Genomic DNA, 14141 nt, shown 5'->3' with positions numbered 1-14141 from the left:
AGCATGGGAACAATTTTCTATTTAGGGTTAAGAAAAGGCACAACAACTATGGTGGAGAAAGAGCCAAATGTATGCTGTTAGTCTTGCCAAAATACTTCAACATAATGATAAAATCTGACTAATTTCTTTATAAGAAACTTCTGTCAGTATACAAAGACCTAAACAGAATGAAGAGCTAATACTTAACTCTAGTATCACTTGAGTGCTTCAGAAACAACTAAGGAGCATAATGAGGAAATGAAAGAAAAAATATGCCTATCTAGAGGACATTTCTGATGCCGTTGTTTCTCTAATTTGTTTGGTTTTAATTCCTTAAATTGATCATTCTGGCTTTCACTTAAACTTCTCCTGTTGCCTAGATCAATGGATTACAGCCTCCATCATACAAAAAGCCACACTGGCAACTTTTCAGGGACCAGAGGGCTAAAACTAATTTGCATAATAATTTACATGAAAATACTTGAAGTTTGCATCAGTTTGTCTTCTGCCTTATTCCCTACTGGGAATAAATAAGGTTTGATTAAATCAACAGTAGCTTAACTTCTCATAGTTTATGATTTTTGTTGTTGTTGTTTTAACTTAATTTTATTTTATTTTTAATTTCTTCAAGATTGGACATAGTTTTTGAGCTTCACCTTGGATCTTAACCATCATATTTCAAATCTCTGAGCATCCATATCTTGATCTGATTGACTCAAAAGGAAACTATTTAATACCTCAGAAAATCTATCATGACTGTACTTTATCAAGTATTATTATTATTATTATAAGTCTTCAGTTTAACACTGTACTTCCAATATGTATTGCTCTTTTATTTCACTATCATACTGAAAGTTTTCTCTTAGATTAAATCCAATCCATTCAGTGAAAATAATGTGAATAATTTAAATGCACTAAATTAATCTCCCTTACACTAACGTCTTGTAGGCAACAATATTTGAAAAGAAAGAAATTGCTGTTCTTATGATACCTTTGTATTACTGATGTATTTTGCACTTAAATATGAAAAGTTTGCAAATAAAAAAATCCTTTAACTTAAGCTTGTGGCACTTTTATTGGAAGGTTAAAAAGTTATATTGCAAAGTCCTTCCATTTTTTAATGAGGTAATTTTCTTTTTCTTTTCAAAAAGAAGTCAGCTTAAAGAAATGAGACTATAGCTGTGAATTTTGTATTTGTTTTTTTCAATAGAAATGAAACAAACCGAACAAAAAACCAAACATCTTAAAGAACTTGATTTTATTTGCAAAAATAATTTGAACATTTTTTGTGTGTGTGTGATTGGATTGCCTACTGCTCTTTCTGCTGCTCTTTGGCTTTTTTTTCCCAGTTTCTTTCTTCTGATGTGAGTTCATTTTTTGTGTTGAGAAATGCTCATATCACAATAGCTTTAGAATACTATACAATAGAAATAAAATAGAAAAATAAAAAAATCCCCTGAGAATATCAATAGAATACTGATATAGGGGCATATGTGACCAGTTATCTTTAAACAGGTTCTAGCCTTCAAGATGTAAACAGCTGAAAGGACAGTCTACAAAATTTTAGAAATATATGTGATCTATTTGCAGCTTGATCAAGAGAAAAAGGATAACATGTTCTTAAGAACATGTCTGTGGTACAAAATCCTTCTTAATTCCAGTCCATTCAAGTTTTTGTTCTTTTCAATCATCTAGTTTGCAGTGAGCAGCAGAGTGCACATTGCACTTTGATGAAGTCATCTTTTGCATTAAGTACAGTCCCGGTCCTTCTCTAAATGTATTTGAATAAGCTTTACGATCAGAAAAGGATTAATAGAAAAAGCAGATTTATAAATATCCAACAAAAAAATCTACTATTGTGATTGGTACACAATTAAAACACATATTGTATGTCTTTATTCTGTTTATTTTGTTACATTTGGGTTACCTGAAGAGACCTAATAAAATCTTGGAACATAATTTCTCTGAGAGGGAGGGTGGAGAAAGTAAGGAAGGCAGGGTAGAAATTCATAATTTTAATATTGTGACAGGCAGGCTGAAGCTTTCTCCTTTCATTTTTTAGTCACTCTACACAGGTATGAATCAGTGGTTGCATTGCTAACAGAACAGCTGTACTGGATTATGTCAATCGATGTGGGTCAATGACATTTTATTTTATTGTTGCTGTCATGCATTACATTGCAGTAGAATGCTAAATGTCTTAAGTTGAACTAATATGCTGAAATGAAATAAACACCTACTTTTCTTTCAGCTCTATTTCATACTTGCTATTGTTTGTTTCTATGTCTTTTAGCATTGTTGATCACTCATTTTCCTACAGATCCATTTCTTTGACAGAGTTTCTGACTTTCTGGTTTTTTTCTAATTCTGACCTTTCCCTCACTGTTACCTTCTATTGGTAAAATTGTTTATTTTCCTCTGTTTTTCAAATGCTTTCATTCCATTGAACTGGTGTAACACCAGTAACTGGCTATGCCTGTCAATGACAGTGATTTGTGATCCCACTACATCTCTCTCTTTCTCCTCCAAATATGTCTAGAACTGTGTTCTGATTTCTCTCCCTTAGAACTTTTCTCACCATTCAAACTGAAAGAAAAATCTCCTGCGCTGTCTTATTCAAAATCAACATGTTGGAAAGGATAGATTATTCTTCTACTCCTAATTATTAAAAAAAAAAAAGTATCTTGAGATATTTTGATCAATAAAATCTATGTTTTCACTGCAATTTTATCCTAATGAAGCTTCCTTTATTCCTGTGGTGTTAAGTTTCTAAAAATAAAGTAGAATAATAGCACAGCAGCCTACTATACTATTACTGTGGAAGGCCAAAGCAATATCTAACTCAGATCACTACATGTGCTTTAAGAAGTTAGTAAAATTTTGAAATTGTTTGCAGCATTCAAGAAATTCTTATTCCTGTGCTCTAATCCAGCAACCATATAAGGCAATATATAATGTCTTTATTATGTCTAGATTATTACATCAAACTCTAATGCAGTATGTTTATATGGTGTGATATGCCATGATTTACATAATACCAAGGTCTGAGTCCTTTGGGTGTAACCACAGTGTACCCATGTTGTTTATGTATATTGTATATGACCATAAATATAACACTACCACATGTACCATTTTCTACAATATTTGAAAACTAAGTCCTCATTCTGCCTGGGTACATTTGAGAAATTTTTTTAGGTCAAAGTATTTTTATTTCTGCAAATAAAAGAGACTCAATACAAGGAATAGGTTCTTCCTGATCTTGAGCTGTTTTTTGACATCCTTGACATCTTCCCTACAATAGGGTATTTCTAAATCTGTTCAGCAAGGCCTCTCTTTTAGACCCTGGCATATTTGTTACAATGAATAACTTATAGAATATCCTGTGTTAGAAGGGACCCACAAGGATAATTGAGTCCAGCTCCTGGCCCTGCACAGGACACCCTAAGGCTCACACCCTGTGCCTTACAGCATTGTCCAAACACTTGAACTCTGTAAGGTTGGGGCAGTGACCACTTCTCTGTGGACCCTGTGCCAGTGTTCAGCCACCCTGTGGGTGAAGAACCACTTTCTGATTTGAAGAGCCTTATCCTGATATCTAACCTAAACCTCTCCTGGCACAGATTCTTGCCATTCCTTCAGGTCCTATCAGTGGAGATGTGTCAAACCTGTCATAAGGATGCTGTTGCCGTGCTTAAGGGGATAAAGCAGATATCCTAAAAGGAAGTACTTATTTAGTGTAAAAGGTGTATTAGTGTATAAGCTAAACAGGATCAAATTCTTGTAAACTCTTAGAGTGTACATCACCTCTGAGGAAAAGCTAGTTCTAGGTGATTCTTATTTTTCAATAGATGTGGTAGCAATATAACTTATTTGTGTAGCTTTGTCTTTATTATGTCTGATTTTTTTTATTATTATTTGTAGGCAAGACATTTTTTTTCCTGACTCTTGATGGAAATATATTTCACCTGGATGCCCTTTATTTGATACAAATCATCCATAATATCCTGTAAAATAGTTTAACCTTTATCTCTGATATCTTCCAATAAACCTTGAACACTTCTGGTGTGGCTTGAGTACTGCGTTACTTCAACAATATATAATTTTTTAGCTTTGGTCCATGAATATGAAGTTATCACAGGCTGAAGATAAAATTGTCATATGCTTCACACACTGCTCTTGTTATATATTTCCTAGAGATTTTTTTCTTTGTCTAGCAAATTTTCTTTCTGTCATATCAGAAATCAATTTTAAAAGTTTGAACATTAAGTATTTAGATTGTACTTATACTTTTAAAATGCCTTCACTTTTGAAAATGTCATGATCTCAATTAAAAATGCTTACTTTTAGTTTTCATATACCATCTCAGTTGTGCAGACTAAGTTAAATAATTTTGGCAATATCTCAATAGAGCAAGTTTCTATATAAGATGCATACAAAGGATGAAGTTATGATTTTTTCCAAGATTTCTGACCTACAGACTCCTCAGGTCTAGCTCTGATTTTATTTGGTTGCATTTTCCTATTGACAAGGGACAAGTTTTACTTGCTTGAAGTCTTACTCTAGTTTTCTTTCTTCTGAATTTTTCTCCCCTTTTTTCCAAAATATAGTCACCAAAACTGAGCAGGCTGGAGCCTCAGCAGTTCCATGTCTTCCTTCTATTATACCTACAGCTAAAGCCATCTCTCCTCTCATGCATCTGTTACTCCACAAGGTCGCTTCTGTTACCTTAATGACATGGCTCTCCTGAAGAGATTGCTGTCATGTCACTTATATATTCATTTCCTGTATAAGTGGCTTTTCTTTTACCTCCACATTTCAAGCTACAGATTTTTCGTATGATGTCAGCAATTATATCAATGGTTGGCCCCTTTCTGGGGACACATTCTATTCCAATTCTCTAATTTAACCTTCATGGGCAGTTACCTGTAATTATCACACATTTTAAATTCCTCTCCTTGCAATTCGGAATAAGAAAGAATTTGAAATACCAGTACTACTTAATATGCTGCCAGTTTTGCTGCTCAATAACAACAACACCCCTACATTTTCCAGAATAGCTTGCATTTTGCACAAGGTATGTTTTATGTCTTTTGGATTGAGTAGCTGCTCAGATGATTGAAGTTATATCTTAGTCTGATGCTTGTAATGGAGCATCACTCCAGTGCTTTATCATTTCAGGAGCAAGAGCACCACATGAGCTACTCTGTCTTGGCTGCAATGTGTTCACATGCACACACCTGCTAATGTTTTCCTGCTGCTGTTTGAAAGGTTGATTTGGAATCAGCACTGTTTATGCCTTAGCTCACAGGAGACTAGCAAATCCACTTACCTAAGACTGTTCATTTAAAACACTTTGTGCTATTCAAAGTAAAGAAGTAATACTTCTGGCATAATTGTTACAGAAGTGAAAAAAACCCAAGTACCCCATAAGAATGTGTTGAGTGACCCATTGTTTCAGATTTCTTACCGGGAATAGGAAGTGATTCAAAGGGTAAGCAGTGTCCAGATCTCAGATGAAATGCCTCATCCATCTTTACCTAATACAACACTTAAATGATGAGGGAGAGTAGAATTCTGTGTGTGGACAGGCGCTAGACACGGCTCAATAAGTATAGAAGGTTAAATTACTATCCTGTAGTTTACCCGATGCAAAGACTTGCAAGCTAATGTTCAAAACCTTTACCTTATTCTAAGTGCCATTCTTTGAATTGTGTGTGTGTGAGAATAACTTTCCAAAACCTAAATAGAGCATTGTATGTTTTCTCCTGGGTGCAAAAGTATTAAGAGCTTCTTTTACAAAGTAGGATGCTCTCTGCCAAAACTACTGTTACTGAAGGGTTTTACCCCTCATTTTGCATATAAGACAATTCAGTATTCCTCTTCATCATTTGTGTCTGTGTATACCTACATTATTAATTATATCTGTGGAGCTCTGGGAACAATTCTTGTTAATTAACTTCCTCTCCCTTTGCTGACTACCGGCTGTGCAAAATATAGATTACTGAAGAAATTAAACCGTGATTGGTTAAAAAAACAATCATGTTCATGTCATCATCCTTATTTTAAAGTTTGTAAGTGCCTTGGATTTTAGATAAAGTGAAACTGAGAGTTATATCTATGCTGTTTGACATAATTTATTCCACATCTTGAAACCATCCAATATGTGAACGGAGAATTATGTCTCTGACAATTTTAAAATAATAAGGTGTAAAATAATGCTTTTCTTTATATTTCAGTATATTACACAAGTTATGAAAATGTATTTTTAACTGAAGGGAAGTACTGCTTTTGCCATAAATCATTCCACAATATCACTTCGACCAGGGCAGTTTTTTAATTAAAATTCAGTCTGAAATTATTCTTTGTCATCAAAGTACTTGCAAGGTGGTCTACTTCAGCCCAATAAAATGGCTTTTTGGGAGATGGAGGTGAGGTCATTACTACATACATGTTGTGTGGTTTTAGTTTATATTGTATTTTGTTCACTCCTCTTCACTAAATGAGAGTTTTGACATCATTAGCTGTGCTCTTAGAAAACATAATCTGGTTCTGCATTATCAAAACCAAGCTCAAAATCCAGTCTTTATGTCCGCATCTGAAATTTGAACCAATGTACACTAAGTGGGTATGATTACTGCAATACCTCGCTCCCAGTATGAACTAAAACACTAATGTAGACTTTGCATGGTAGTCAAAGCAATCATGATGATCTCCTGTCTAGCTTTCTTTCTGACTGTTTGGGAAGAGTGACAGAGTACAGAGATTTCAGTTTGAAAGGTTTCAAAAGGTTTTAATATTTTGAAAGGTCTTACTCTAATAAGTACATCCCAAACACCTTAGAATGCAGACAGCGCTCATTAGCCTAGTGGAAAATAGAAGTCAGAAAGGTAAGATGAAGGATGACAGAAGAGAGAACTGGTTCAGAAATTTCTGTGATGCAAGGACCACTAAAGCTTTAGTTCTATGGACCATTTAATCTCTTTCTGAAACTCTTGTCAAAAATTTTTCAGCTGGTTTTATATCATCTTTATTTTGCAATCAGTTTTATATTAAGGAGACAATTTTCCCTGCACCTTATGAAAGCTCTCAATGGAACGTCAGAAATGCAATGGTGCAGCGCTGCCAACAAGGGAGGCAATGCAAGTCTAGATGGAGCCATATGGTGATGGATCAACATACTGTGATTTATAGATCTAGAAGTCTGAATAGTGATGAATAATAAAAGAATTATGAATCTCTGAATTCATAGAGCAGGGGATTGTTTAGCATATGGAGAAAAAGTAAATTTATAAAACAGAATATTGCATGTCTCATTTTCCATTCATCTAGGAGAATGATTGAATTATAAACCTGAGTGCTTTTTAAGTTTAGGAAAACTACAGTGGTATGTGCTTCCTATTGCAAACTAGCTGGAATAAACTTTTCATTTCACTTCCCTCAATAATTTTCTCAGTAAACAGGTTCTCTGCATTATTTGGACACGAATGAGAGACAAAGTGCAATCACTGATAAATTCAAACCTCAAGCACTGACATTCTTGGTAATTATATTGTTTGGAAGACGGATTACCTTTGTTTATATTGCTGTTTTCATTGTCTCTGCATTAGAAGATCCAATTATTGTTTTGTATACATTGACATGGATGTTTTAGATTAAGCAGTGAGTTTTAAAAATTTTCATCATAGTGAGGGCTGCAAGTCTCCCATCTTTGGTTCATACACTTTTCACTGCAGTTCAGAGTACCTAATTGTCTGCAAACAGTCTCATTTGTAATTACTAAAAGCTAATCCATTTTAAATTTCATATTCTCCATTGCTAGCCTTTCCAATTTCTCAAGTACTTTTATAAACATTTTAAAAACATTGTTAATGTAAGAATAATCTACATGTCTAAAACTATATTCCCTCTAATGATCTGGTTTATAAAAATGCATGTCACACAGTTGTTCAAAGAATGTAATAAGTAATTTTGCATTTTCTTTTGCAGAGAATCCAGTTCTAGTCCAGGTTAAATAATTGGTTATTCACTAAAAATCAAATGGTTATTCAGTGCTTTATCCAGCACAAAAAATATTGGTTATTTTGTTACTGTTTGGAAAAAAATGGTACTCTTCCTATTCTTCTTTTATTGCAGAATCTATCTTGTACATTGGTTGCATATTTGCATATTGGTCATTTTAGTAAATTAGTACCTTTCTTTCCCATATTTTTTTTTCTGTGGACAAATTTAGATGTCCCAGCTGATATTCTCTGAATGTTACCCATAATGCTGTAGAAAGCAGGCTGAGCCTTGTCTTTTGTACCTCCTAAAATGACTAGAAAGAAAAGTCTTCTGTCACAGAAAAAATTCTTATGTCACAGAAAGAGGGTTGTGAATATTTTTTAATTAGGAGAATCATAATAGAATACATTTTTAAATGAAAAATTCTCTGGAAATATTTTGAGAACTTTATAATGTAGAAATAATACTAGTACAGAAGAGTCTATATGGGTAGTTCTTCAGTTAAACATCATCACTGGATCATTTTATCCTGAAATCTATGTAAAAATCTCATTTAAACTGACAGGTCTATATCATTTTATTATCATCCAAAGCCTAATAACATATTGAAAAGAAAGAATACCAGTTGTATTGTTTTGAATTGCAATCACTCTTCAATTCAATGAAATTGAATGCAAATTATATATTTAGATTAAAACTTTTAGAGGACAACTAAAATACCATAGAAAGAACAAATCATATGAAAGAGGCTGGTGAGAATTGCGAATTTCATGTAAGAACAAATATATCTATGATAATTTCATGTAATATTTGTGTCTTACTTTTTTTCTTTTATCTAGATAATTTACATATAACTTTCTAAATAATATGAATTTTTTAAATACACATTATTCTACTAAGAATCTATTATTCTTTCTTTGTAACAAAAACCATTTTCTTATTCTACTTCCATTTTGGATATCTTGAATATTTTTGCAAGTTGTCAATATACATTGTTGTATGAAATTATACGCATAAAATTTTGATTGATCTGTAAGCCCTTTTTAATTCACTACTTGTCTTCTTTTCTCCATTTCACAGAAATGTTGTTTGATGTGTTATATTCCATTTGCCTTTCCATGTTTGTACTGAATATATTGGTAAGGATACAGAAACAATAACCTCTCTCTTGCAAAACATATGTGGACTGCAAACATAAATTCCATTGTACATTGTAAACTAGAAGGTAGCCTACATGTGGAAAAAAAAAACCCAAAAATACACCACCAACAAAAATATTACTCCAGATCAGTTATGAGAGAAAAGGAAGTAAAGGAATTATTACAGAAATCCTTTAATTATAAGGGTTTTCTATACACAGTCAACCCCTTATTTTCTGGTGTTACACTTATATTTTTGCTGCCTTTTTTATTCCCAAGGTCAATAACTATCATATGAAACCATATAACAGTTCATTTTAAAAGGTGCTCTTCCAGTTCCAAAGCTCTATATTCTATATAGGAATGCTATCCTGCGTCAAAAAACCTTTACTTTATGTGAGATTGCCTGAAATTTTCAATTGATTCTGCAGGTCGCAAGCAAGAACAGGTAACATGATAATATTTTAGCTAGTCCATGATTGTCTTTTATTAAAAATGAATTTTGGTGTCTTTTATTAAAAATAAGGGATTATTTTGGATTTGGGTTCATAATTTTTAAGACAGTGACTGATGAACAATCCATGCTGAAATGGTATATGAAGAAGGCTGTTGAATTTTGATAATTTTATAAAGGAAAGCAAAATTAGATCTATTTTTGATCCAAAATGAACTTTTATGTGTCTTTTCTTCTCCCAGTAGAAATTCCTGTAACATTTATTTTTCTTAGCATACCCTTTGATTTTGAATCACATCTTCATTCAAGGCATCTCTCCTTTTCCTATGTTTTTCTTTACCTTTCTCAATTCCTTTCTTCTTTTTTATTACATTTGATACTAAAGCAGAACAAATCAAAACAAGAAGCTGCATATTAATATTCTATCCTTTCTCTTAAATAGTAGCTTTGTGCCAGGGTAATTACAACTTTATTTCTTTTAAGACATGTAGTTGAGAAAAAATATGAAACCTATTATGACATGAGGTGTAATAAAACAAGATCCATAGTTGTGTAACCACAATTTACTTGTTTCAGGACAGTGTACCCATCTATTTTCTCTTATAATTAGATTGTAAATTTCAACAGGGAAGGCTCTTTGTCATAAATCTATCGAATACCTCGCAGCATACAGTCCAATTCTGCCTGGAATGTCTTAATATCTACCATAAAATAAAATAATAATAAGTATCGAGGAATTATTTATAAATATTGTGTTCTATTTGTCTCTCAGCATTTCCCTAACACAAACCAGCAAGAGACAGTCCAGTACATAATGATTTTCTTCACTGTTCTTTCTCCATGAATGATACAAATTCTCAAAGGATTCATGTCTACCTTCCTGTTTGGGACAGAGAGAGGGACACACTGTATACACACATTTTCACTAAGAATTAAAAAGTAGGGCATTCTGCATGCTGCTTAATCAGAAGACTCTCTTAAACACAGGAACATGGTCCTATGAAGTAACTTAACTGTTCTGATAACAGTTTAAGCACATTCATTCTTCCTAGGAGTTCTTAACTTAAGCTTGCAGAAATGAGCAAATGTGAGCAACTGCATTCTCAGAACTAAGACAGAGAAGTTTGTCTTTCATGTGATTTGGAGATCAACATAAATCTCCCCAGAGAAATGTCTGCATATCTATAACTTGGATACTTAATTAATTTTATCCAAGAGGGAAATGTCTTTCTTTCTGTGTCCTGTCCTGTTTACCAAAGAAACGCATCTAATTTCAGTGTGCCTTAAAGTGAAGTAATATGTGTTAGTAGCTGGGAGGGGCTTTGCCAGTTCTTCAGTCAAAAACACAGTTTTAAAAAGGAGGAAATAATGATACTATTTACAGCATTAATAAAGAAAAATGTGCTCTTCCCATTGTGATTCTGTCAATCTTCCTCAAGTTAATTTTTTTAATAGTTTCCTATCTCAGAAATACTCACTAATTCAAATTGAAAGTATTGGCACTTTGTTTCTTTTGTTCTTGTGTATTTCAGATCTATTGTTAATTAAGATGACTTTTTTCCATTCACTGTCTACCTGAAAAAACAGTAAGACAAGGCAGTGTTTATTCTGCTGCTTCTATAAGGTAACATAAGCTATTCTGTAACTTTCATTACTTTGATGGGATATTAATATATATTAAAATTAAGTCAACCCAAACAGTATTTTTAAAATAGCAAACATCCCAATAATCAAGCCAAAAACTACTAAAGCTACTTTATTCTGATGAGAATCTCAACAGGCAGGTGCAGCAGATTTTATATTTCACTTAAAACTTTGTCTTTCAGTGTTGTGGTGACAGGCTTGGTGCCAATATCTGCTTTAGCTGTTCTTAATAGAGGTACAAAATAAGATTTATGCTTGAAGATCTAGTGAGTAGGGACCCTACTATTCTCAAATTAAAAGCCACCACTCCCTGAAAGTATAATTTTGTTAAAATAAGGTCACTCTGAAATTACTGATACAATATTCATTCACTTAGAAACCAATTTTTTGTTTCTATTTTTATTATTGTGGTGTATAACAAAAAATGCAAAAATAATCTTGGAACTGACCTTAGGAAGGAACACAAATCCTTTTATCTCCTTCACTTCCACTTGATCTTGTCTCTACATTACAATCATAAATATGTCTAGTATTTTTGCACAGTATTCTTTTTCTTCCTTTCAGCCTCCTTATTTGCTTTCCTGGCTAGATAACATTGTTGAGAGGCAAATAGCAAGCATCCTTGTGTGGGAAAACAATGAATTAAGAGTACTTGGGGTTCAGTATGTCTGGTTTGGGGCTTTTCTTTTTCCCTAGAGAAATAAGCTAGTATTATCTGTGGAATGTCACGTTTCCAGGCTTTTTTAAGCAAGTACACAACTAAACGGCAGACTGAAAAAAAACCTATGGAGGCAAGTGCTTCTCAGACAGGGAGCAGGGGCTCATAATAGAGACTGAGAGGAGCAAGAATGCATTATGCTGGAACTTTGGTCAATAATTTCATAATGTGGAGCCATGCTTCAGGCAACAGAATACATTAGTGCCTTTTTCTGAATCACTCCCATTAATTTAAATAGCTGAAATCCTCATAATTTTTACTTAAAGGAAAGAAGAAATTTCTGAAAATTTTATCTATTGAGAACAGAAATACGTATATCTCGCAATTCATTCGAATGCATTATAAATTCACTTCCTAGTAAACTAACCGCTATTACACTGAGGTCATTTAAAAGCCAGAATAAAATAAATCTAAGTGTTTCACCATCTGTTCTATTCAGTCTGAATGAAAAGGAGCCCCATCGCCCAGTAGCCTTAAGGAATAAAGTATAAATGCGTAAATACAACTGTATATTAGACCACTTTGGAATGCAACTAAGAATCTCATGTTACATGAGTTAATAACAGGAAAATATGCTTACACCCAAAGAAAGAAGTGATTGAAAGACAGCTCAGTGTGATCACAAAAGATTCAGTTCCTGATATTTTGATTAAAAATAAAAATACCTCTCTATCCAAATAATTTTCATTTTAGCAGGGAAATAATTGAAAGTTCATTTTAAAAGTTTAACTGCAGTATTTTTTGCTGCATGACTATTTGGTTGTTTCTTTGGCTGACTGATTACCATGCAGATGTATTTTTGATTCCTTCATGAATCACCTATATCCCATCTTCAGTCTCAGACTTCTAGTCAACAGTTTTCCAACAGTGGGTTGGTGACAAGACTTAAGAATGTAAACCCCTGACAGTTCACTTCAATGACATTATCAGTTCTGAAATTAAGTTAATATTGCAGAATTTGTTCTTTTTCTGAGTAGATGGGTGTTAATTACTAAATTTACTACTGCAGCATTTTTCACAAAGCATTTCATTTCAGATAGTAGCATTATTGAGAAAGTGTAGATGAAAAAGCAATAAAAGTTTTCAACCAGGAAAGGTACTGTCTGTGACATAACTTACATGTGAGACCCTAATTTGGCTAACCTCAAGTCTTCAATGTCTTTTTTTCATTTGCTATTGTGGTGATACTTTCCTGTAAGTTTAAATTGTGTCTTTGCCTCTTGAGAAAGGCATAAATAGCATACAGTGTCCTATTACTCCAAATGTGCCTAAAACTCCTTCCTAATTCCATACAACCTTGAAGTCATATTTCTGAAGATGTACAGTTTATGCTACTCATTTACAGTAGCTATCATCCAGGAAATTAATTTTCATCAGGAAATACACCAGACAGCCTCATATTAATAATATTCATATTTTATCATCTTTGAAATTCTCATTCTTCCAAAGGACTGTGTCTGTGACAAAATGTGCAAACCTGACATTTTACTTTTATCAGTTTTTCTAAGTCCTCTGATTTACACATATGGATTTTTAATGAAAAGAATAGACAGGCTTTGAATGCCATTACTGAAGATATTTTTTTTAATATCCCTGCTATTTCTAATAGATCATAGACAACAACAACCATAGAACATATAGACTGCCTTTAAGGTTTTTGAATTCCCTCCTAGATGTATTATATAAGTCAGTAACTTCAGAATATGCTGAGGACAGTCTGCTCCTGAAACCCATAAATTACAGTCAGAATCATTCAGACCAAAAGCACTATTTCCCTGGACAACTGCTGAAGTCAAGTATATACTATTAATAATTCAAACTGATTCCTGAGAAATTCTTAACTTTACAGCGACTTTGACAAACTGCATAATTCATGCTTTAAGCAACTTCATTTAATCCTAACTTCACCATTTCTTTTAGATTAGCATTTTAATGGCATGTGCCTAACAAGATTGCTTAAGCTTTGCAAATTTTCTTCATACACTTATATATTTATGTTTGATTATAGAGTTTTGGTTTTCCTGTGGTGTATTCGAAAAGGTGAAGGACACAGTATTTGTAATTATAGGGAATATTAACAATTGGTTTAGGGGGAACACAGTAAAAAAGGAAGCAAATTAGAATCAGCATTGGAAAAAAAAAGGGTAGAAAAAGGTTTTTGCATTGTTACATACACTTTTTACATGTATATGTTGTGCTATTACTA

This window comes from Geospiza fortis, unplaced genomic scaffold, assembly GCF_000277835.1.
Source record: "Geospiza fortis unplaced genomic scaffold, GeoFor_1.0 scaffold186, whole genome shotgun sequence".
Classification (NCBI taxonomy): domain Eukaryota; kingdom Metazoa; phylum Chordata; class Aves; order Passeriformes; family Thraupidae; genus Geospiza; species Geospiza fortis.
Note: the sequence above shows the minus strand (reverse complement) of the source record.